The sequence below is a fragment of the Lepidochelys kempii genome, chromosome 15, assembly GCF_965140285.1.
Source record: "Lepidochelys kempii isolate rLepKem1 chromosome 15, rLepKem1.hap1, whole genome shotgun sequence".
Classification (NCBI taxonomy): Eukaryota; Metazoa; Chordata; order Testudines; family Cheloniidae; genus Lepidochelys; species Lepidochelys kempii.
The window spans coordinates 15,697,252-15,719,128 of record NC_136394.1 but is presented as its reverse complement, the minus strand read 5'-3'; the positions used below and the strand labels follow the sequence as shown (position 1 = coordinate 15,719,128).

At 44.1% G+C, this 21,877-nt stretch overlaps 1 protein-coding gene across 6 annotated transcripts in view; it reads right to left on the bottom strand.

Annotated features, from left to right (window-relative positions):
- The window catches only part of YPEL1 (yippee like 1), a 71,892-nt gene that overhangs the window by 9,535 nt on the left and 40,480 nt on the right, over positions 1 to 21,877 (bottom strand). For 5 of the 6 annotated variants that reach the window (XR_012155067.2, XR_012155069.2, XR_012155068.2 and 2 more), the window contains exons 6-9: positions 21,184 to 21,413; positions 17,555 to 17,679; positions 7,445 to 7,551; positions 4,509 to 4,614 (exon numbers count right to left, since the gene is read on the bottom strand). The gene's annotated coding sequence lies outside the window, so the exon portion shown is untranslated. Of the gene's footprint in view, positions 1 to 4,508; positions 4,615 to 7,444; positions 7,552 to 10,890; positions 12,553 to 17,554; positions 17,680 to 21,183; positions 21,414 to 21,877 lie in introns of those variants that run through there. The other variant, XR_012155066.2, reaches the window with a different exon arrangement.

Genomic DNA, 21,877 nt, shown 5'->3' with positions numbered 1-21,877 from the left:
ATACCAAGGATATTTCCTCAGTGGCTGCACAGATACATTTCCATTGAGACCAAGGAACAGGAAGTTAATTGTATTGTAGGATCCTCAGCCCTGAAGTCTGATGCCTGTACTACATCGTACTGTAGCCATCTGCTCCACACATGCTTCTGCTCCCGTGGTGCAGGTCTTTCTAAACATAGGTGAGGTAGGTATTGAGCATTCCAGACTAAGAGAATGGCAGCAGCCAAAGTAAGACGCATTTCTAGCCTACTGTAAATAAAACTGCAGGTAGACAATTATTTCAGGGCACTTGAAATGCTGTGTGCATTTCCAGCACTCAGACAAGAAGCTAATGAGCTCTACAACCCCTTCCATGCTGTCCCCAGGTTAACAAAAAGGGAGAAGACTTGGGAGTGCAGTAAAGGGGTTAAATTCCAGCTGAATCTCCAACTCTGAGAAATCCAGCAGGGCCATCTGGGCCAGATTGGAAACTCCACACAGTGCGAGAGAGGAATTTTGAAACCCTTTGAACCAACAACCTACATCTGGTACATAATTCAATTACGAGTATATTTCATGCCTAAGAAGAGCCAAGCTTATTTTTCAACACCACCGGTGACATACTAGAAACCAAAGTTGGTTCCATCAATACTGCATGCCTGCCAGGTGAGGGGTCAAACTGGAGACCTTATTGCGAATCTTCTGAATGGCATATTACAGAACCTTCAAATACCATTAGTCTAGGAAGAGCCTAAGGACAACTGCTCCTATGTTCAGAACTCCCACATGGATACAAAGATTCTCTCACTCACCACCACACTACTTGAAGGTTACAATAGCCACTCCAGTGCAAAGTTTTGAACTATCACGTGTCCTTTGCACTAGCTAGTGAAAGAAGGAAGGTAGAGTGGTTAGGGCACTAACCTAGGATCTTTGAGACCTAGGCTCAAGGCCCTGCTCTGCCACAGCTTTCTTGGGCAGGTCTTAATCTCTCCATGCCTCAGCTCCCCATCTGTTAAATGCGGATACTAGAACTGCCCAACCTCACAGAGGGGTTCTGAGGCTAAATACATCAGAGATCGAGAGGGGTTTGGACACCACAGTACTGGAGGCCTAGCTAAGACAGGCAGGCAGTGAACACAAAGCTGTATGAAAAAGGAAGAGGTGGGGGGGGGGGAGTAGCTTATTTTAAGAAAACCCTAAATTTAACATCTGATTCTCAGAGTTGAGACTTGACATCTCTGCACTCTTGTCACTCCCTTTCAACTGCCCCGGGACCCATTCGCCTGCTTCAGCCTTCATGCCTCCTTCCATGTAGAAAAGTCACACTGGAAACAGACTGGAGTTCTGCTCGGAGGCCCACCTCTCATTAACAACAGTGACGAAAACTTGTCCCTTCCACCCAGAGAAGTCGGTCCAATCAATGGTATTACTTCACCCACCTTGCACCTCATATCCTTGGACCTCCACAGCTAGAGCCCCACAGCAAACAATGACATTGACAGACATTCCAGCCAAATTCAATCACAACCATGCGAGCAATGCTGACGCAGCCTCCTCCTCGCTCGAGCAGAGGAAGGCCTCAAAGAGAAATGAATCAAATGCACCCTGGTGGGGGAATCAATCCCTCTTCAACCTACGGACTACGCTTTGTGCACAGCACTGGAGTCAGTAGGGTGCTTCAAGACAAGAGCCCCTTCCACCCGCAGCATCCTTTCCCTCACCCCTCCACTCCCTTCATTCTCTCCTGTTCTAGCGGCACCATTTAAAATGACAGTGCCTGGACCTGGGGCGACCTTTCCCTGAGCTCTGCCTTTGGATAGGCTTGTGTTATTAAGCTGGTTACTCCATTTCCTGTCTCTACAGGGGACAAAGATTAATCGGAAAATGTTGCAGCTCCTTGGCTCCATCCCCTGGAAGAGAGGGGAGAATCCAGTGGAGAGGCAGAACTCCGATTAACCTCCGTGAAACCATCACTTCACTCTCTGGAGACAGGCCAGGAGCCCAGCAAAACGCAATTTCCTAGGTCTGTTGTGAGCTGTCACGGAGGCTCTTCTTGATCCCTGAGAGAAAAAGGAGGGAGAGAGAGAATATAGGAAATCAAAGGGATTTCCTGAAGTCAGACCTGGAGAGCACTATTCCAGCAGCGCTTTCAGGTCAGGCTAGCCAGGAATTAACATACAGTTCTTTCAGAGGCTTCACTTACTCTTCCCAGTCACAAGGGGTGGTTTGCTTCCCATTTCTTCAGCTTCTTTTCTAGTTTTTTCCTCACATGCTCTTAGCCTGAGCTTTAAACAGCCTAAGAGCAGAGGCCAGGCATCTGATTCACTAAGACAGATGGGGCCTGATTTTCAGAGGGGCTGAGCATTCAGAGCTCCCCTTGGCTTCAGCTGGGGTTATGGGTGCTCAGGGCCCCTGAGACCAAGGCCCAAGGTTCACAGTGAAAAAAACTGACAAAATCACTGCAGTACTGTGCCATTGCTGGGGGGAAATATTTTGAAGGAGGCTGCGTGTACGTTAGGGCTTATTACTAATATTGCTGGGTAGGTGCAGGACAAGCTGCCTTCCTTCAGACAACCCTACCAGTGTAGCACAGTCTCCCACCCGTACCATCCCTGCTATTCTAAGCTCTTGGCCTTTGCCAGTGAGAGCACCAGCCACGTCACGCTGTCCAGGTCTCAACCACCACACAAGTATTCTCCATCTGGAGATTATTTACCACCAAACCTACTTCAGTCAAAACAGACTAGACACAAATCTTCTTTGACAGTAGCCTAGTGGATTGCGGGGAGAGGAAGAAGTAGACATGATATATCTTGATTTTAGTACAGCTTTTGACACAGTCCCACATGACATTCTCATAAACAAATTAGGGAAAATGTGGCCTAGATTAAATTACTATAAAGTGGATGCACAACTGGTTGAAAAACCATATTCAGAGAGTAGTTATCAATGGTTCACTGTCAAACTGGGAGGACCTATCTAGTGGGGTCTCTCAGGGGTCAGTCTTGGGCCTGGGACTAGTCAATATTGTAATTAATGACTTGGACAATGAAGTGGAGAGTGCACTTATAAAATTTGCAGAGGACACCAAGATGGGAGGTGTTGCAAGAGCTTTGGAGGACAGGATTAGAATTAAAAATGACCTTGATAAATTGGAGAATTGGTCTGAAATCAACAAGATGAAATTCAATAAAAGACAAGTGCAAAGTACTTCACGTAGGAGGGGGCGGGAAATCAAATGCACAACTACAAAATGGGGAATAACTGGCTAGGGGGTAGTGCTACTGAGAAGGATCTGAGGGTGATAGCGGATCACAAATTGAATGAGTCTAAGATGTGATGCAGTTTCAGAAAAGGCTAATATTCTAGGGTGCATTCACTGGAGTGTCATAAGCAAGCACAGGAGTGAGTCCTGAGCTGGAGCATGGTGTCCAGTTCTGGGCACCAGGCTTTAGGAAAGATGTGGACAAACTGGAGAAAGTCCAGAGGAGAGCAACAAAACGATAAAAGGTTAGAAAACTAGGTATGTTTAGTCTTTAGAAAAGAAGACTGAGGGGGGACCTGAAAACAGTCTTTAAATATGTGAAGGGCTGTTATAAAGAGAGTGGTGATCAAGCGTTCTCCACTGAAGGGAAGACAAGTAGTAATGGGCACAGATTGCAGCAAGGGAGATTTAGGTTCGACGACAGGAAAAACTTTCTATCTAGAAAAAGACAGTTAAGCTCTGGAATAGGTTACCAAGGCAGGTTGGGGAATCCCTGACATTGGAGGTTTTTAAGAACAGGTTGGACAAAACACCTGTCAGGGATGGTCTAGGGGTACTTGGTCCTACCGCAGTGGAGGGGAAATCCCCTCCAGCCTCCAAGTGCCGTTTACAACCCCCACAGTGAGCATCTCTGAGCTTTCATACTTCCAATTTAAAGAGTCAGGGAGAGCAATGGAAACAAAGGGTATCCGCTCACCCGCACTCCCCGTTTGTCAAAGGACTTTATGCTGCCTCCATAGAGTTTGGCTAGACCAGATGCAGATAAGCAGATCGCCTGAGAGAAGGCAGGGAGGGAGAGAGCCACACAAACATTTGAGGTATGTTCTGTACAGGGACAAATGCGCACACTCCCCAAGTCACAAGGGGACAATGGCAGCCTGGGGTACATCACCTGCAGTTCCACTTCCCAAGTACCATGGGGAACTTCACTAGGTCCTGCATGTGCCAGTCAAGGAATGGGGAGACTTAGACTTGCTGCCCAAAATTCTAGTCAGAGACGAGGGGCATAACTGTTATTGCTGATATTATTGCATGGCACGTCAGCACATAAACCAGCCTAGTTCTCACCAGAAATTCAGAGCTTTACTGATTCTGTACACTGTGGCTACAAGGGTAGAAAGAAATGCAAAGCCAGCATTCACAAACTAAGAGAGAGCATGCAATAACTCAGCTTGCATTTACAGACTCCTCACACCCAAGTTACATAGCCATCCATGGAGGGGCCTGCCAGGCTATACAGCCTTCAGTCCTCCAACCCTACCTGCTTATGTCTTCATGTGGGGTCTTCTTATTCCTCTCTGGCATCGCAGACGGCTGGACTGCTCTTCTCACTGGACTTTTTAGTCAAATTGCTTCTATTTTCCAATCTGAAGACAAGCATTAAAAATAAAGTTGCAAACACTTTGCGCAGCTCAATCCATTCCTGAGTGGCAGTTAGGGTTAAGCCAGTGTGTTCCTTGACCTGCCAAGTTTTAAAATCCAACCCAGGTAACTTAAGCAGTCTTGCAGGGAGTCAGCCTGCAGTTTACTTAGCTGGTTAGATTCCTCCTCCTCCAACAGGACTAGCGGAAGTGCAGGGGAAAGGACACAGGTGCTACCTCTCCCATTACACGAATGATTGCTTGAGCTAATGCACCTGCACTCAGGTCACCTCACTCACACTGGACTGAACCGAGATGCTCACAGGCATAAGGTTATTCACAAGTATGGGCCTTTGGAGGATCCGGCGGGTATTTAGGTGACTGACTACTTAAATACCTTTAAGGATCTAGCCAAAGTGATTTAATCAAAGTCAACGTACTAGTAGCTGTGTCGGCCCCAGGGTATTGGAGAGACAAGGTGGGTGAGGTCGTATCTTTTATCGGACCAACTTGCAAACTGCATTTTGCTGTGATGCTGCAAGTACCTTTCCCAGACCTGAAGAAGAGCAGTGTGTGGCTCAAGAGCTTCTCTCTCACCAACAGAAGTTGGTCCAATAATAGATATTACCTCACCCACCTGGTCTCTCTCAGTCAAAGTCACACACAGAACCTGCAGTAGAGCTAGGAATTGAACCCAAATCTCCTGAGTCCCAATGCAGTTCGGTGCCTGAACCCTCAGACCACCCTTCCTGTCTTATGTGACTTCTCTAAACTCTGTCATGCAGCACGGCCAGGTCTATGATAAATGGGGCATCACAGGACAGAAGTGGTAGCATTACCGTGACCAAAAGCATTTTTGCTGGCCGCTTATAACAAAGTATCCAGGATTAGTCAACACAAGCTGCTGCTGAACGTTTTTTCCATTCCCTTTGGAGACCAGAGATTCATTGTTCCAGGACTCAGAAATAGCGACAGCATAAATGGATGCCCAACTCATGTGGGATTCCACCTCTGCAGTGTGGTTTGGAGTCGCCTCCAGTTTTATTTTGTTATTAAGAACAAACCACAAAGCAGCACTTTGGTATCTTAGTACAGTTTATTTTCTCTTTTTCCTTGTTGTTTTCTGTGTCTCACTGTTTTTTTCCTGAGTCACCAAGGCAGAAAGTGACAGGTGAGAACAGCAAGACTGACAGAGAGGAGACATGACTGAGTTCTACACATAGGACACGCTTTGGGGAAATTCACTACGTGGAAATTCACTCCATTAACTAGGAGTTGCCTTTTTCTTATCTCTCTCTATTGTTTTAATTCCCTTAAAGCTACTGAGGGAGCCTCATCCTACCCCCATCCTCAACTACCCTCCAAATTCAAGATCTGAGCAGCTCAGCATTGCTTTAACTCATAGCAGAAAAGGAGAGGCATTCCTATCTAAGGTATTTCTATAACCTCCGTTACTGTAGTATCTGAGCACCAGTCACAATCTTTAGCATATGCACCATCACAACACATCTGGGAGGTAGGACAGCGCAATTATCCCCATTTTACAGATGGGGAACTGAGTCACAGCCAGGCTAAGTGATTTCCCTAAGTCACAGAAGGAAGTCTGTAGCAGAGCATGGAATTAAACCCACATCTCCTAAATCCAGGCCTGCACCCAAGCCACTATAGCTTTGGACCACTCATTTAATACTTTGGATCAGTTGGTCAGTGCCCTCTTAAAAATCCCAAACCTAGAAACTCCATTGGTATGCTGAGAGGTACTGGTGACTGCATGGCTCACAACCCTCACTGAGACGGAGGTGTGCATTCATACCCAGCAATTAACAGAACTGTAAGGATAAGTGAATCGTAAGCCCCTGCCTATGACAAAAGGGTAATGTAAACCTGCACAGGAGTTTTGTGGGCTATGTGGGCAGAGGGACTTTGCTGAATATTGTTTTGGATAAGAGTGAGTGTGTGAAAAAGGCAGAGGACCAGCGAGCCACAGACAGTCTGAAAGCACGGTGTCTGACACTGGAAGAAGCCTGGGGAGAGGATTTTGCGTCAAGAGGGCAGGCTGAAATGAGTGCCCTTGGTGCTACAAGCAAAAGAAGCTCTTTCATGAAATTTGATTGCTTCTGTGTTCAGAGACACAGGACTTTGTACATTATTTGTAAATAAACAAAAACCTCAAAGAAGTATCTGTCACCCATTTCTGATCCTCATGGGAACAAACCTACTAGACCTTAAGTTTTTGGCTAGCCACTCCTAGCAAGCAATGAGGGCACAAGGTGCCAACCATGAATAATTTATAATCCAAATTTGACCAGAGACAAACAAAATGGTTCAGGGGGCACCATCTAGGAGTTCAGTGTTGGAAGTTTGAATGATAAGTGGTGGGGATCTAAAGGAGGCAAAAAGGGATTGGAGGGTGCCCTGGAAATGGGAAGGCTTTCCCAGCCATAGGATGCAGTGGGAATAAAAGGCAGGAGGAGTAGATAAAAAGGAGCAACAAGGAGGATGGGGGGAAAAAAAAGTCAAACAATAACTTTCAAAAATGCCAAACTAAAAGCCCAGAGGAGTCCAGCTGATCTATTCAAGATGTGAGATCATTCTAAAGAGGATTTAACATTCACATAGAACAGAGGGTGTTGCAATATTTACTAACACACTATCATCCACTCCAGGCTGCAAATGTCCTGTTCTCACACGGTCTATTGCATCATGTGATTAACAGAACAGCCCCCAGTCCCCACAGAGGGAGCAGAGAGAACACTTTGCTTCCATACATCGACATCTGATGATGCCAATTTAGCTGGAAGTGCAGAACATCTGCTGCTGCTACTAATGAACTTACTTGCACTGCAGGAGGGGGGAGAACCCTGTCCCCACCACCAAAAAAAGCTCTCCCAAATCCAGTCAGACGCCATGCTCAAGACCTTGGAATCTCTTGCGAAGAACATTCTAAAAAACAGAACAAAACATTCTGTGTTTATCATCTTCCTCACAAGTGTACTGTGAAAACTGCGAGAGCCCAGATCATCAAGTGTCCTGCTGCCAGATTCTAACCCTAGCGGAGATCCAGGGAGAGAAGCCTGGGGGCTTAGTTACACTGCAACACACAGGATGCATGAACGAGAAGTTGCCAGCCCTTACGGACCTAGCCTCTTTCTCCATGGGAGATTTAAGTACATAACACCCACTGAACTCCACTGCACCATGCATCAGTGAAATGAGAGTCCACTCCGGGTAGCTCCTAAGGTGACCAGATGTCCCGATTTTGGGTTTTTTTTTCTTATATAGGCTCCTATTACCCCCCACCCCCTGTCCTGATTTTTCACACTTGCTGTCTGGTCACCCTAGTAGCTCCAGACGACATTCCCAGGGCTCAGCTTGAGTCGCTGGGCTGGAAGCTGGCAATTGCTGTGGAATCCTTCTGTTCTAGCTAAAAAGCAGCAATAACATGGCTCTCCAGCTGGACTCCAGCACCATAGGTGGAGTGGCCCCCGTGTCCCAGTCCTACGTGGATGGGTGTGCCTATGGAGGCGATACCTGTGATTGGTCTAACTGTGTAGGGAGGATTCACCCCTTCCTGTCCTGCCCCCCAAGGGTGTTTGCACAGCCAGAGTGCACAAGGCTCGCCCATGGAATTAGCCTCCATGGCATGTGGGATTGTTCGTCTACCACAACAGTTCCTGGAATACTCCCCCCGCCCCCCAGCAAAGAATGCTACTGCAGGGGGTGCAAGAGGGAAGCTAGGGTTTGTTCCTTAACGTTTAAATTACTGGAGCATCAGCTGCAGGCAAGACACCAGACTTCCTTTGTAGGACTCAACTAACACCGCCTGAAGTCAACCCCCCCACACCCCCCTGTGATTTTACAGGCTCAGAGATCCACCCTGTCATTTTGAAGCTTATCGTAATACACATGGCAGAGAAGATCCAGGCATGTTTGTTACTCACACAGGATAATGGTGAAGTATTTTTTCGTAATTGTATTTAAAACCCCCTCATTCTTTATGAGGGTGATCACTTAACAGTCTGTCCCTCTGGACAGTTATTTTGCATCACATCATCACTTCATGGAAAGTGGTGTTCTGAACCATTCGTACGTTTCTGTGCACAAACGGATACCAACCCCCCAGCCCAGGCACAACTGGTTGGTGTGATGTTCACCCTTTGAATTTGGAGTTGGAAAGAAATATTGTAAAACCTCCTAGCTTAACTCATTACACTGCCACAATTAGCCTGGCTCCCAGGCAGCCTCAAGTCACTGCCCAGCATTCTCTCCAAACTCCACCTAAGTTTGGATCATGCCTATTTCACCTGGGTCCCAGTTTTATTACCACCCCCCTGCCCCGATATATCTTATTGTTACAAAAGTGCCTCAGGGAAACATGCCCTCAACAGCCCCTCACCTCAAGGCCCACTTTACCAAGTCTTCAAACCAGTAAGATAGTCTCCTCAAAAACTGGAAAGGTGGAAGTTCTGTTTGTAATGAGCCCTCAGAACCTTGCAACAGAAGTGGCTTTCCTTATTGATTTACTGCCTCTAATGCATACACTAGTTTGTTATGCTAGGGTTGCTGAAGTGCAGGGCTTTTATCACCGCTTTTATCTGAGAACAGAGGGTACTGAAACAAGGACTGAATTGTTGGGATCCAGACAGCAGAGGAAATCCAGTCGCAGCAGTGAATCAGCCTTCAACCACTGACACAGTACAGCTGATTAGAGCTGGCTGGTTGCTGTGGTGAGCCAGGCGGGGGTGGGGGGAGATCAAGGTGTCAGGAGTAGGAGCAAGAAGTCAGTGGGGAAGGGCAAAGAACCACAAGCCTGTGGGGTGGCTAGGATGGAACGAAACTTCTGGTGAACATTTCACCTTAGTTTATCTGTGTCCTAAAGCATATGTTTGGAGATCTGAAGAAATACTCACTGTATAAGGAATTATATGGATTTTGTAAACACATACAAGTAGAAAGAAAGGGAAGGTCAAATTTGAGCAACCCCAGCCTTGCCAGTATCCATTCAAAATGTGCCCCTTGCCTGACAGTTATGCAACTCAGCCTGAGATCTGCCCTGCGTATTATTGTTACATACAGGGAGCTACTGAGCTAATTGACAGCAGCAAGGCTCATGGTGGAGTTCAGGCTGCAGGATTTTCTTCCTCTCGATGCTGTTGTGTTGAAATCATACAGCCCAACAGCATGGTAGCTACTTATAATTGTGCGGTCATCTTTCACTTCCTGCTATGCAGCAAGTTCGGGGTTTGGACCTTTCCCGAGTCAGGGGAGCTTGGAAAATAATACAATCTCTCTTCAACCAGAGCCCAGAGCCAGTCTAAAAATAATCCAGGGACATGGGGAGCCCTCCAGAGAGTCCATAGCAGGAGAAGATTTAACAAATCATTGACTCACTTGCTTATATACGACATTTGACATTGCAACATAATTAATCTAGGAGTTTTACATTTATCTAATGCTTTTTACCTCAGGGATCCCATTACTTTTACATATATAACACACTGATAAACAATCTATACACACTGGCCATGTCCCCCAGCACTGAAAAGCAGTCCTCTCTGAGGTCAAATAGAGCACAGCAACATAATTTAGCAGTTAAGGAATACCATGTCCCATTGAAACTGTACAGAGAAATCTGGGGAGGCAGAGATAATTATCTGAGTTGGAATTTGGCCAGACTTTTAAGAAAAAAGAGTCACAAGATCTTTAATGGTCGTAAATATTCAGGACATCTGTTTTAAATCTCATTCAAAATAGATCAGCAACTACCATTTCATTTGTCTTTAGAAATACAGAGTTAAGAGCTGGTCTACATTAAGTTAGGAGATTTGTGTTAAAACACAATCCTGCACAGAAGGGGTTACAATGAAGTTTGGGTGTTCATGTGAGATGGCATTGGACTAGGTTGCAGCCCTGGATCCTGGTGCACTAACATTTTGGTCATTTCTACACAGGATAGAATTCACCAGTGTTATACTACAATCTTCTGACACAGTAAATGTTGTAGTGTACATGGACTCTTTCAGAAATCCACAGGAATCATTGTATGTTACAGTATGGACAGCTTTGGTGGATTAGACCCAAGATTAAAGGCCTCAGGAAGGATTAGAACCTACTATTTTGAGGGTTCCCCCCACCCCCACCGTATATACCTTGTAATCTCCAACCTAAGCAGGATGGATTTTACTGTTTGTTTCTGATACTGAGACAGCTATAGGTTCCCTGACCTCAAAGAGGCCCGACAAGGCAGTAGAGAGTTTTGCTCTCCTGAAAGGTATTTGTTTATATGTTATGTGGAGCCTGTAGATGGATAGTCACAGCAAGTAGAAGCAGGTGTCTGCTTGCTCAGTGTCTCAGGATTAATGTAGGTGAACACAAGGAAGATAGTAATAAAAGTTAAGTATTAACAACAATGTAAATTTTGGCCAGTAAGAGGTATCAGATCAAAGTCTATGTTTAGTGGCCATTGGAAGAGTGCTAGGGTAGTACTGGTTCTGTTTAACAGAGAGGAGCAAATAGTTTCGAAGGAATAATACGAAACAGATTTAGCGTCATTTTCTATTTGGGGGTTTCCTGGCTGATAGCCCACAATTTCTTTAAAACTTTGTGGACGGGTTGCAAATTTTCTCTTGATGGCAGTGGCTGTTCCAGCTGTATTGTTTTAGTTGCAACTGGTCAGATATGTATACGAATGTAAAATTCACTTTCCACATAGGTCACTTTGAAATATTGCTCCTGCCAATAAAGCTTGATTATTGGTGGAAAGTAAGAGCACAAAAAGAGACGAACGTGAGGCTGAAACAAGTACATTAAAAACAGGAGGAAATATTTGCAGAAGAAATTTTTGTAGCATTAACCCAGCTCAGTCATTTAGTTTAGAAGTTGTAGGTCATTCTAAATCATCACCCTGGCTGGGAGACAAGCAGCTGATCCCCAGTCACGGGGGCCACAGAGAGAGCACATTAGTAGTGTTGACAAAGAGCACAATAAATTATTTTCTCCATCTCCTGTTAGCTAAACAAGCAACTCTAGCACAGCAAATACTTATACTTTTGGACTATTGAACATTACAGACCATCAAGGCCATATCAATAAACATACCTTTAAAATATTTATTTACTGTTAGAACTGTAAAAAATAAAAATAAAAACCCAGACTCTCCACTCTCATAACCTGAGGCTTTGACATAGCTAGTTAAAGCATACTGCATTGCCAATAGTTGGATAATTCTCAGAATTCCAACGGCAACCACTAACTAAAGAAATATACCCTCTCCTCTATTTGATCCAGAGTGCTGCAAAAGGCCTGACCATTGGTGGCCCCATCTGGGGCACTTTGTTTCAACTGTGCTTCAGGGCACCACAACTTTGAAAGCTCTCTCTCAGCTTAGATTGAGAAAAAGGGCTGCCTTTGGACTAATGGGAGGGGAAATAGGAACAGAGCACACCATAGATGTATGCCATTTCCAGGGGATGGAGGGCCATTGTTTTGACACTACAGTAGATCTCACTTTGTTTGATTATGGCACGACAGGACAACATTCACTGTATAAATGATGGGCCTGAAAGTTTGCAGTAAGATTTTAATGACACATCAGCCACAGATCTGTTGTAACTGTGCGAGCACATTGCTACATACGAGACAGGAATTCCGGTCATAAAGACAACATTGGGGCCCCTGGTGCTTGGGGCTGACTGTGCTCAGCTCTGGCATGGATGTGAAGTGTTTCTTATCCACTGGGGGCAGAGTGCAGATAGCGCATCACTCTCCATCACCTACCATCAACCAGCTAATGGACCATCATTAAATTCTGGTCTCACAAATATCCATGAATTCTGTCCTTGGTATGACAATGGCGTGAAGGAGGATGATCCAGGAACAGCAAGGAAGTGGAATGTTGCAGACCTTGGATTATTAGAGACAATGTCAAAATCCGTGAGGGAAAAGCTAGATGAAACCGATAGAAACACAAGCAGATTTCTAGTCATAACCGCCTCGTTAAGCAGACCATCTCATCCAATCAGAACACAAAACCACTAATACATATTTGCCTGCCAGTGAAAGACAGATGATTAATTCAGGACTATAAAGAGATTAAGTTGTGTACGTGTAGAAATGTCTCCAGCCCAAAAGGCAGATGTTCGGAGAGTTGTGACTTTATCAGGCATGCCAGGTTCAGCCACTGTAAAACAGTCAAACTGATCTGAAGCAAACATTGCCTAATTTTCCAGTGTGAGCCTGTGTCAGCATAGTTACCAGGATATGTGAGCAGTGGGCTACACCCTTCTGTGCAGGGTATACACAAAATACACACAAGGCTTGGTCTTGTGTTTAAAACAACTGTGATATATCACTGTCTGGGTTTGTGTGTGTATTTAAAATTGAGGTAAGCTTTTTTTAGACAGTTGTGGATTTGGTCTTGCAAAACACCCCACAGCACTGAACGTCTATATATGGTAACATTCAATAGCCTGTCCTGACTTCTGGAATTTGCTCCCACCAGAATTACATCTAATCCCCAGCCTGGCCATATGCAGAGAGTGCTGTGAATGCACCTCTTTGACCAGGACTTCTGCCAGGTGTCAGCTCCACCACCCTTACCCTCCAGTGCATTTAGCAAGGTTTGCACTCTATCTACCCCTCTAGGTGCTTAAATATTTTTGAAAGTCTGACCCTATGTCACTTAAGAGCTTCTGAAAATATTACCTATCATATAATATGAGCAACAAAAATGAATAAAGGTCTGGAAAACATGACCTATCAGGGAAGATTGAAAAAAAATTGGGTTTGTTTAATCTGAAGAAGAGAAGCCTGGGGGGGGGGGGGGCATAAACAATTTTCAAGTATGTAAAAGGTTGCTATAAAAAAGAATGTGATAAATTGACAGGACAAGAAGCAATGGGTTTAAATTGCAGTAAGGGAGATTTAGGTTAGACATTAGGAAAAACTTCCAAACTGTAAGGATAGTTAAACACTGGAACAAATTACCTAGGGAGTGGAATCTCCATCATTGGAGGTTTTTAACAACAGGTTAGACAAACACCTGTCAGGGATGATCTGCAGAATACTTAGTCCTGCCTCAGGGCAGGGGACTGGAATATATGACTTATTAAGGTTGCTTCCAGTCCTATATATCTATGATTCTATAGATTTAAAAAAGAGGGCTGAGTTAATTCTTTTGTAATGAATGGAAACAATTCAATGGCCATTGCCACAATAAATACTCATTTCAGCTGGGGAAAGTACAGTGCATGACAGATTTTTCTTGTGCATGACAGATTATTCCGAGAGGGAAAGAAGTTAATATTTGTTTACAAAGCAGAATGGTTTTGTGCACATCTATCTGTGGTCCATTCTACAGCTACAGCCATCCACTCAGATTGTGAATAAGGAGCAGTCTCCAGACTATTTCGAGAAAAAAAGGTGAGAGAGAGTGAATAACGGTTTGAGAGTGCTCTGGCAGACGCATTCCTGCCATGGATCAAAAGTCTTGGGACATATGACCAAGGGGCCTTCTATTGCAAGACGGAAAGAAGCAGCTGGCTATGGCATACCTGCTATATAATTCCCTAAGCCCCTTTTGCATGTGCCTAATTACATACAGGGGAATAGCCCTCTTGGGCCCAAATTTTGTTGAATTCATACTAGTGCATAGTGGGCACAAAATGCTTATTCTCATTTGGGAGTGTTTTACACCCATTTTGCCCTGGTGCAAATGACTGCATAAAGTGTCAGGTGATAATTAATGGGGCTCCTTGAACTCAAGGGGACTACACATGTGCATCAAGTCAAGCACCTGTTTGAAAGCTGGCATGACTGAAGCGTTAGCTAGTGAATGGCAAATAGATGGGAACAGTGATTATTTTGCTCCCCTTAGGCCATAGCCCGTAGGGGTGATTGCTGAGCAGTGAGGGATGCCAAAACACTACCAACAGTACATTATTTTATGGGAGTCTGGAGAAATACTGTAGCACTTTTCCTAAACCACAGTGTGTGCTGAAGTAGGGAAGGAGTCTGAGAACTACTGGGAAGTAATGGGGTTTTGAGCTGGTCCAGAACTCCTAAACAACATTCCAGTCTCTATTCAGGCAGGGGATGGGTCATTTTTCTAATCTGAAGCTAGGAATATGGCTGGCTGCAGGGGGAAGCAGGATTAATAATATGGACGCTTTCACCTCTCAGCCTGCAGATGAACAAGAGAGTGGGGGACCTGTCTCAGAGATTTAACACTGTCCAATTATTCTTCCCACTAATGCTCATCACACTGAACAAATTCCCTTTGTCGCACAACGGGGTTTAGAGTCCATAACACACCAACTCCTGAAATACAGCTGGTGTGCGGAGACGGCCGTCTAGCATGCGGATTGTTCCAGGGTCACTACATCCACAGCATGCCCCTCAAACTGCAGTACCCCTACCTTCAGTTTCCCCTTCTCAGAGCTGTTCAGTAAACTCTGCTCCATTCTTCTGCCCACCCTCTGGGAACGGACTCAAAGGGACTATTCTGAGTCTGGCTATGTCTGTTTCCAACCTAAATGTATGTTGTATGATCAACATACCTTTATTATAATTTTGATCACAGCCCACCTTCCATAATAGAATGCAGGGGAGAGGTGATCAGTTGTATATGTTCACACACCAAAAGAAGTACAGACCAGAATAAAATCACTAACTAAATACTACTGCTACTTAGATGATTGAGATCTTACGTATACAGCACACTTGAGACTTTAAGAGCAGGAAAACCCTGTTTGTCAGAGGGAAGTACAAAAATCCTGAACAAAAGGTTGTCAGATTCTGAGGAGCAAGTCATATTATGGATAGAATCGGCATGTTTATATGCAACACAACACAGAAAAGGGAATATCAACATAAGCTGGGCATGCTGCCGAAAGAGTGGTAGCTCTTTGGAAAAATAGCTAATTTCTCCATCTTGGTTGAATATCAAGAATGCTCAGCGAGAGAGTGACAGATGGGTGGAGGGAACGAAGATGCTTACTTGGGTCTTGTTAGAGAGATTTCTCCAGTTAGGAGATTAAATCAGACCACACCACTGTATTTTCCCTATGCTTGATGATGGTGAAGTGCCACGAGCACACTGAGTTCCCAAATTGTGATCTGAAGCACCTGTGCTCCACACAGCACTTGCTGCTGATCAGTAGAGTCCTGGCCAGTCACATGGTTCTGGTTCTTTCTGAGTCCAGCCATTGTATTCATAGGTGCCAACTTCTTCTGGCGCTGGTGGGTGCTCAACCCTCCTCTGGCTCTGCCCCTGCCCTGACTCCACCCCTGCCCTGCCCCCTCCCACCCCATTCCAATCCCTTTCCCAAAGTCCCCACCCCCACCTCCTCCCCTGAGCCTGCCACGTTACCGCTCCTTCCCCCTCCCTCCCAGCGCTTGCTACAGCTGTTTGGTGGCAGCAAGCGCTGGGAGGGAGGGAGGAGTGGAGACACAGTGTGCTGGGAGGAGGTGGTGAGGTGGGGTGGGGAGCTTGGCTGCTGGTGGGTGCAGAGCACCCACTAATTTTTCCCCATGGGTTCTCCAGCCCTGGAGCACCCACGGAGTCAGCACCTATGATGGTATTGCATTAAAAAGTTGCTAAACATATATTTATTAATATTACTGTCTAAGCAATTGCTTTAGTTGTCATAGGGATGTTATTTGATTGCCAGTGGAAAAAGAGGTGGTCTGCTCAGTCATGAGTGGGAGACAAGCTTGCTCAGTCTCAGTGGAGGAAAGCAATCCACAAGCCAGTCTTTAACAAAGGGTGATCCACGTTATGGAAAACTGTGAGAACCCATGCACTAAGGGATTCTGATTTTTGCCAGGCTTGTGTGAAAGCAGAGTTATTTAAGGGACGATCCCAAGGGTAAGCAGATGAATCAGCTTTTCCAATACCACAGGAATAGCTAATACACAGTGAAGTATGGGATTGTCAGCAAGAGCTAAAGGTGAACTTGAGCTTCTGTTCTGTGACTCGGATTACAATTTAGGAGACTTCCTTGAACCCAGGAACGTATCATTTGCAACCCTATTGGCTCTGGCATATGGTTTATATTCAGAGTGAGAATGGTGGCGAACTTTAGAGTCTGCCTCCTCTCCAGTATACTAAAACACACAAAATACTTCAGAACCAAGAGACCGTAACAGCACAAATGAGCAAATATAAACCCAAATAATAAGAGACAGGTCAAATGCATAAAAAGAAATATTGCTTAAAATATCATGACTAGCAGAAGACCCTAAGAACTTGTACATTTTTGCTATTAAAACATTTCATATTTCTGAAGACTAGTAATGCACTGCAAGTAAAGAGGCTGAGTTGGAAGAAAAGGACAGGGAAAAAGAAACCCATGTTTAAGCCTGGATCTGACATCAATTCCCTATGTGATCATGGGAAAGCCACTTATCTGCCTAAGTTTCCCCATGTGGAAAATGGAGATGGTAATCATTCATTTCTATCTTATAAAGGACATTCTGAAGATTGTCAAGTTTTAAGGTCAAGTGATACACATGCTATGTATTATTATTTATACATACCTTTCAAGGCAGAGCTCTAGAAATCTCTAACCTAGATGCCATCTGGCCCAAGACTGAAGTTAAGTAGTAACATTTATCTATAGAAAATTTAGATTTAATGCTCAGAAGCCAGAATGTCCACAACAACAGCACATTATTTCATGCAATCGTGACATGAAAAGAGGAACATATATTACCTATCTCCCACAATTATTAGTCTGTACTTAAGTCAAATTTTTTGACTACTCTAGTTTGTAACTTAACTTAACCACAGACTAGCCTGCTTCTATGTCTGTAGAAGCATCCCAGAGCCTAGTCTGCCTTCACTGTGCTCGGCCTCGGAGTCCCAACCAGTGACATCGCCAAAAATGAATGAGCAAATAACCTTAAGTGGGACAGTCTTTACAAGAGAAGTAGCAGTTAATATCACCTTGTTCAAGAGATGCTCCACAGCCAAAGAATTACACTGCTCAGAGCCAACTCCACAGCTGTCTTGCTCACCAAAGAGAGGCATTTATGTCGGTTGCAGACGTAGTTGCACAGCCTGTGGAACAGCTGAGTAAGATTGGGAAATCAACAGATTAAGGCAAAAAAATGGTAAACAACACACTTGGACAAGATTAGCCTTTGAGAAGGGCTCTGACTGGGTTAACTGCTTAAGCTGTACTGACACTACTGACACCCCATTTAGAATAATCAGACCTTGTCTGTAAATAGAGACCTTGTCATATTTTACCATAGGGTAGCCTCATGGCTGAGATTTTTAATGTGTAAAGACAAGGGCTTTCCACCAAGCGACAAATGCAGGGGTTCATTTCTTAAGATGAACAGTCTGCATTCTCATAAAAGTTAGTGAAAGGTGATTGAGTTCCCTACCCTCTAATGGCTGTCCAGCTGGAAATCAAATATCCTATGTGCACTTTTCAAAGAGAATAGAGAGTAACATTCCAGTTCTCTTGGTGATGTTGATCTGATTGCCAAAGTGTACTATAGCACATTGTTGAGCATATAATGACTGGTGTAGCTGCCTATATAAAGTCATTGCACTATCAATATGTAAATGTGTTATTACTGTGAGGTGCCTGGAGTATGAAAAGTCCTATATTTGCTCCAAATTCTCTTCCAAATGGACCCTTCCATCATTTGGTAACATGTAGGTAGCTCAGATTCTCTCTTTTGCCAAAATTAGTATACATTCTATCAACTTTTATCATAAAATTCTGTTGCGCCCGTACAAATAGTGAAAGTATCGAAGTTTCAAACATTAATGGCATTTCTAAACCAGTTTCTCAAAACACAAAGGTACTTTTTCTCATTGAGGACTGAATCCAGGAAAAGTTATAAAGAAGCTGTTTGAATTACTCTAAATTATATATGCAGCAGTGAAATAGTTTTTCCATTATGAGATCAAACAGAATTTTACTCAAATGTAAAGAATCCCACACCCTTTTGTGAGACAGAATGAGAGATTATTGGAGAGGTGCAGAGTGAAGCTGAACTGAATTCATGGTAAGTAGACATTACTCATTCTTGTGCAGTTCAAAAGGGGTTATATCCTGATCCAATGTTGTAGCATTCAGCTATCACTGTACTTTCAAAGTTGGCAAAGCTACATACGGAGAAAAAACATCTATGTAAGAGGTTCTGGCCTCTAGCCTCAGCCAGGACACAATGTCGCTTCCTTTCCACCACCCAAAGGAGGATGCACAAACTGGAATAATTGAAGGATGGCCGATAGCTTTGTATTCAGTAATATGCACTATGCATGATGACACTAACAGGTTACATAGAGCCATGGAGTTTAAAGCCAGAAGGGACCATCCGATCATCTAATCTGACCTCCTGTATATCACAAGCCGCTAGCAACAATTTACAATGCTAAGGAACTAGAACAAGTGGGTTCAACTGTATATTTTCGCCTATTTCAAATGTAGGCAGTTTTCCAGAAAGGATGGTATTTTAAATCCTTCACACTCAAAATATTTGCATCTAGCACCATTGGTGTGCATCTCCCCTAGTAATGAAAAACAAAACAAAACAAAACACCCCACACCAGAACAAAACAAAATAAACATAAAGCCCATTCTTCATAAGCCTTGAAGAACTGGTAGCTTTCTTGAACCATCCACACTTTACATTCTAGGAAGCATATTTTCCAATTCCATTAATACCTTATATAGGTAAGACTCAGTCAATACATGAAGGGAGAACCCATTTAGAATACATAGAAGAATGGACAACTGTTCAAATCAGTTGATGCATTTTTGAAAGTTTAATTAGTTTAATCAACTGGTTGATTAAAGGAATTTTAAGAGATTTCTTACTGACTGTGGGTAGGGCTCTGCAATAGGACAGCCCTGCCTTGCGCGCCCTCATGTCAGACCCTGCCATGACAGGTGTACCTGCCTTAGTTTCCCCTTGGTCCAGCCACAAAAGAAGCAGTCTCTCTCCATGTCCAATTCTAAAGCTTGCCTTTAGGGATGATTTATTCATTCCTCTGCCTGCTCAATAATCCATAGAACCCTTGTGATAAAACCATTCTCCTGAAATTCTGAGTAAAAAAGGCTCTAAATGGACCCTTTTCTGTTCTCCCACCTGCAGTGTCACTTACAGCTCATCTTTTGCAGAGTCATTAACCCAGCAGTCCCCAGATTCTTTCTGTCCTAGTCCCAGACCTCCACTCTCCAGGCCATTGCTGGAAAGCTCCCAGAGTTGCTTTGTCCTTGTGACACTTTTCCAGTAGCCCCAAGTCAGGTTTCCCACAAGAGAACTTCCCACAATGTACCACTTACCCAGGCCTCCCTGCCTGTGATTCCTTCCCCTGCTTTGGGAAGAGCCTCTTGTTCTGGGCTCCCATTCCCACAGTCCTCCACTCAGGCCTGCTGCAAGGAGACTTTTCACAGTGTTCCACTCATTCAGGCCTTCCTGCCTGTTGAGTCCTATGCAGCTCTTAGGATTCACCCTCCAGCTCCCCGCTCTTGTTTCAGGCTTGGCAGTTTCTAACCAGGTGGGGTCTTCCCCTTGTTCCTAGAGGCTTTTGCACAAGCTCTCCTGTAAACCAAGTCTGGGGAACCCCAGCTGAGAAGTCCTCATCAAAAATGTTCTTTACCTTTTGTTCTTCACAATGTCTTTCTATACTAGATCTCTGCTGATCCTGTTTCACCCTTTCCTCTTCAGGCAGCTCTCTCCTTCTCTTCTCTGTGTTTCTGCCCCTTTCCTGACTGAGTCTTTATATAGCTAGGTGCCTTCTTTTAATCCCAATTGGAAGGCAGCTAATCAATCACAGATGCACTGGACCTGCTTCCTCTGAAAGAGGCCAGTAGTCACCCTAGTCCAGAATCATCCTCAAAGGTATTTAACATACCTAAATACCTTTGAGGATCTGGGCCTCTGTGATAGGCTCATTTTGATGAATACATACTATTTATTTCAATTAAGGTGTTGATTTTAACCAATAAAGCCTCAAATGGGTGGGGTCCTGGTTTCTATATTTGCTTTTGTGGTAGCCATTGAGATGATGGAGCTAACCAGGGTCAGTTTAATTATGAGGGGAGAAGAAGCTGGACACTTTCTGTTGGTGTCCTCAGTTAATTAATTTGTTTTCCTTAACAGTTTGCCAAAACCTAAACAACATCAGCTGACCTCCAGACCACGCTATAGGTCCTATTTAAACTCCTAAAATTTTCCCATGAAGGAGAAATAGGGGTTTGATGAGTGTCAGATTATAATCTACATCTACACATCTAGATTATAATCTAGATCTACATACAGCATTCTAATCAACTATTGAAATAACCTCTGAATACTCCTTCCATAGAACCCATAAACAATGACTGATGGGAAACTCTGAATGATTTTTGGGATCAAACTCCTATACATCCCAAAGAAGCTCAGACACTGCCAGGGCATATTCTCAAAAGAGAAGCCAGGATCTATCTAGGCACTGGTATAGCCCCTTTACCATAGAATAAGAGTGCCTCAGATATGTTAATTGAATTTATGCTGACAGCACCCCGTGAGGCCTCATTTTGTAGAAGAGAAACTGAAAGAGTGACTTACCCAAATTACAAAGGCAGCCTGTGGATAAGCCAGGAGCTGAAGCCAGATCACCTGAGTTCTAAATGAATTTCTTTCATCACAAGACTACATCTTCCTCTCCAGTTGTGTGGTCAAAACTTTCTCTTTGTTCAAACAACTTTTCTGCTGGAGCTCCTGAAAAAGTAATCAACCACCATCTCAGGCACCCCAGAAGAGATGGTGGAGGGTGTCCTGCCAGCACCTGTGGAGGTCTAGGGAAAGAGATTAGCAGTTAATGGCATTAATGCTTCAGAGTCCTTCATTACTAGGAGATGCAGCATACTTTCCAAGTTCCTTGTACATACATGCTAGCTTAGATTTATACTTTCCACAAAGTCTATGATGGCATAAGCCCTCAAATGGAGAAGTCTGAGTTGCATTTCACAGAACTCCATCATACCCGTTACTGACTCAAAGTTGAGATTTTGTGTAATGTATATATAAAAAAGTGACTCCACTCCAATGATTAAGTGCAGAGACATGTGAACTCCTTCAGAGGTGTTTTCAGCGGCTGTCTAAATTAATGTTTACTATTTAAAAACTTTTCTGATTAAAGAGGAATCACAAAAGCTCCTCCTGACCAAAGAAGAAATACAGAAGAAAGTGTCTGTGTTTACTGCACTTCCCTGAAATTCATGACTGCTGTGTCAGGCTGGCCAAATTTACTAAATAAAAT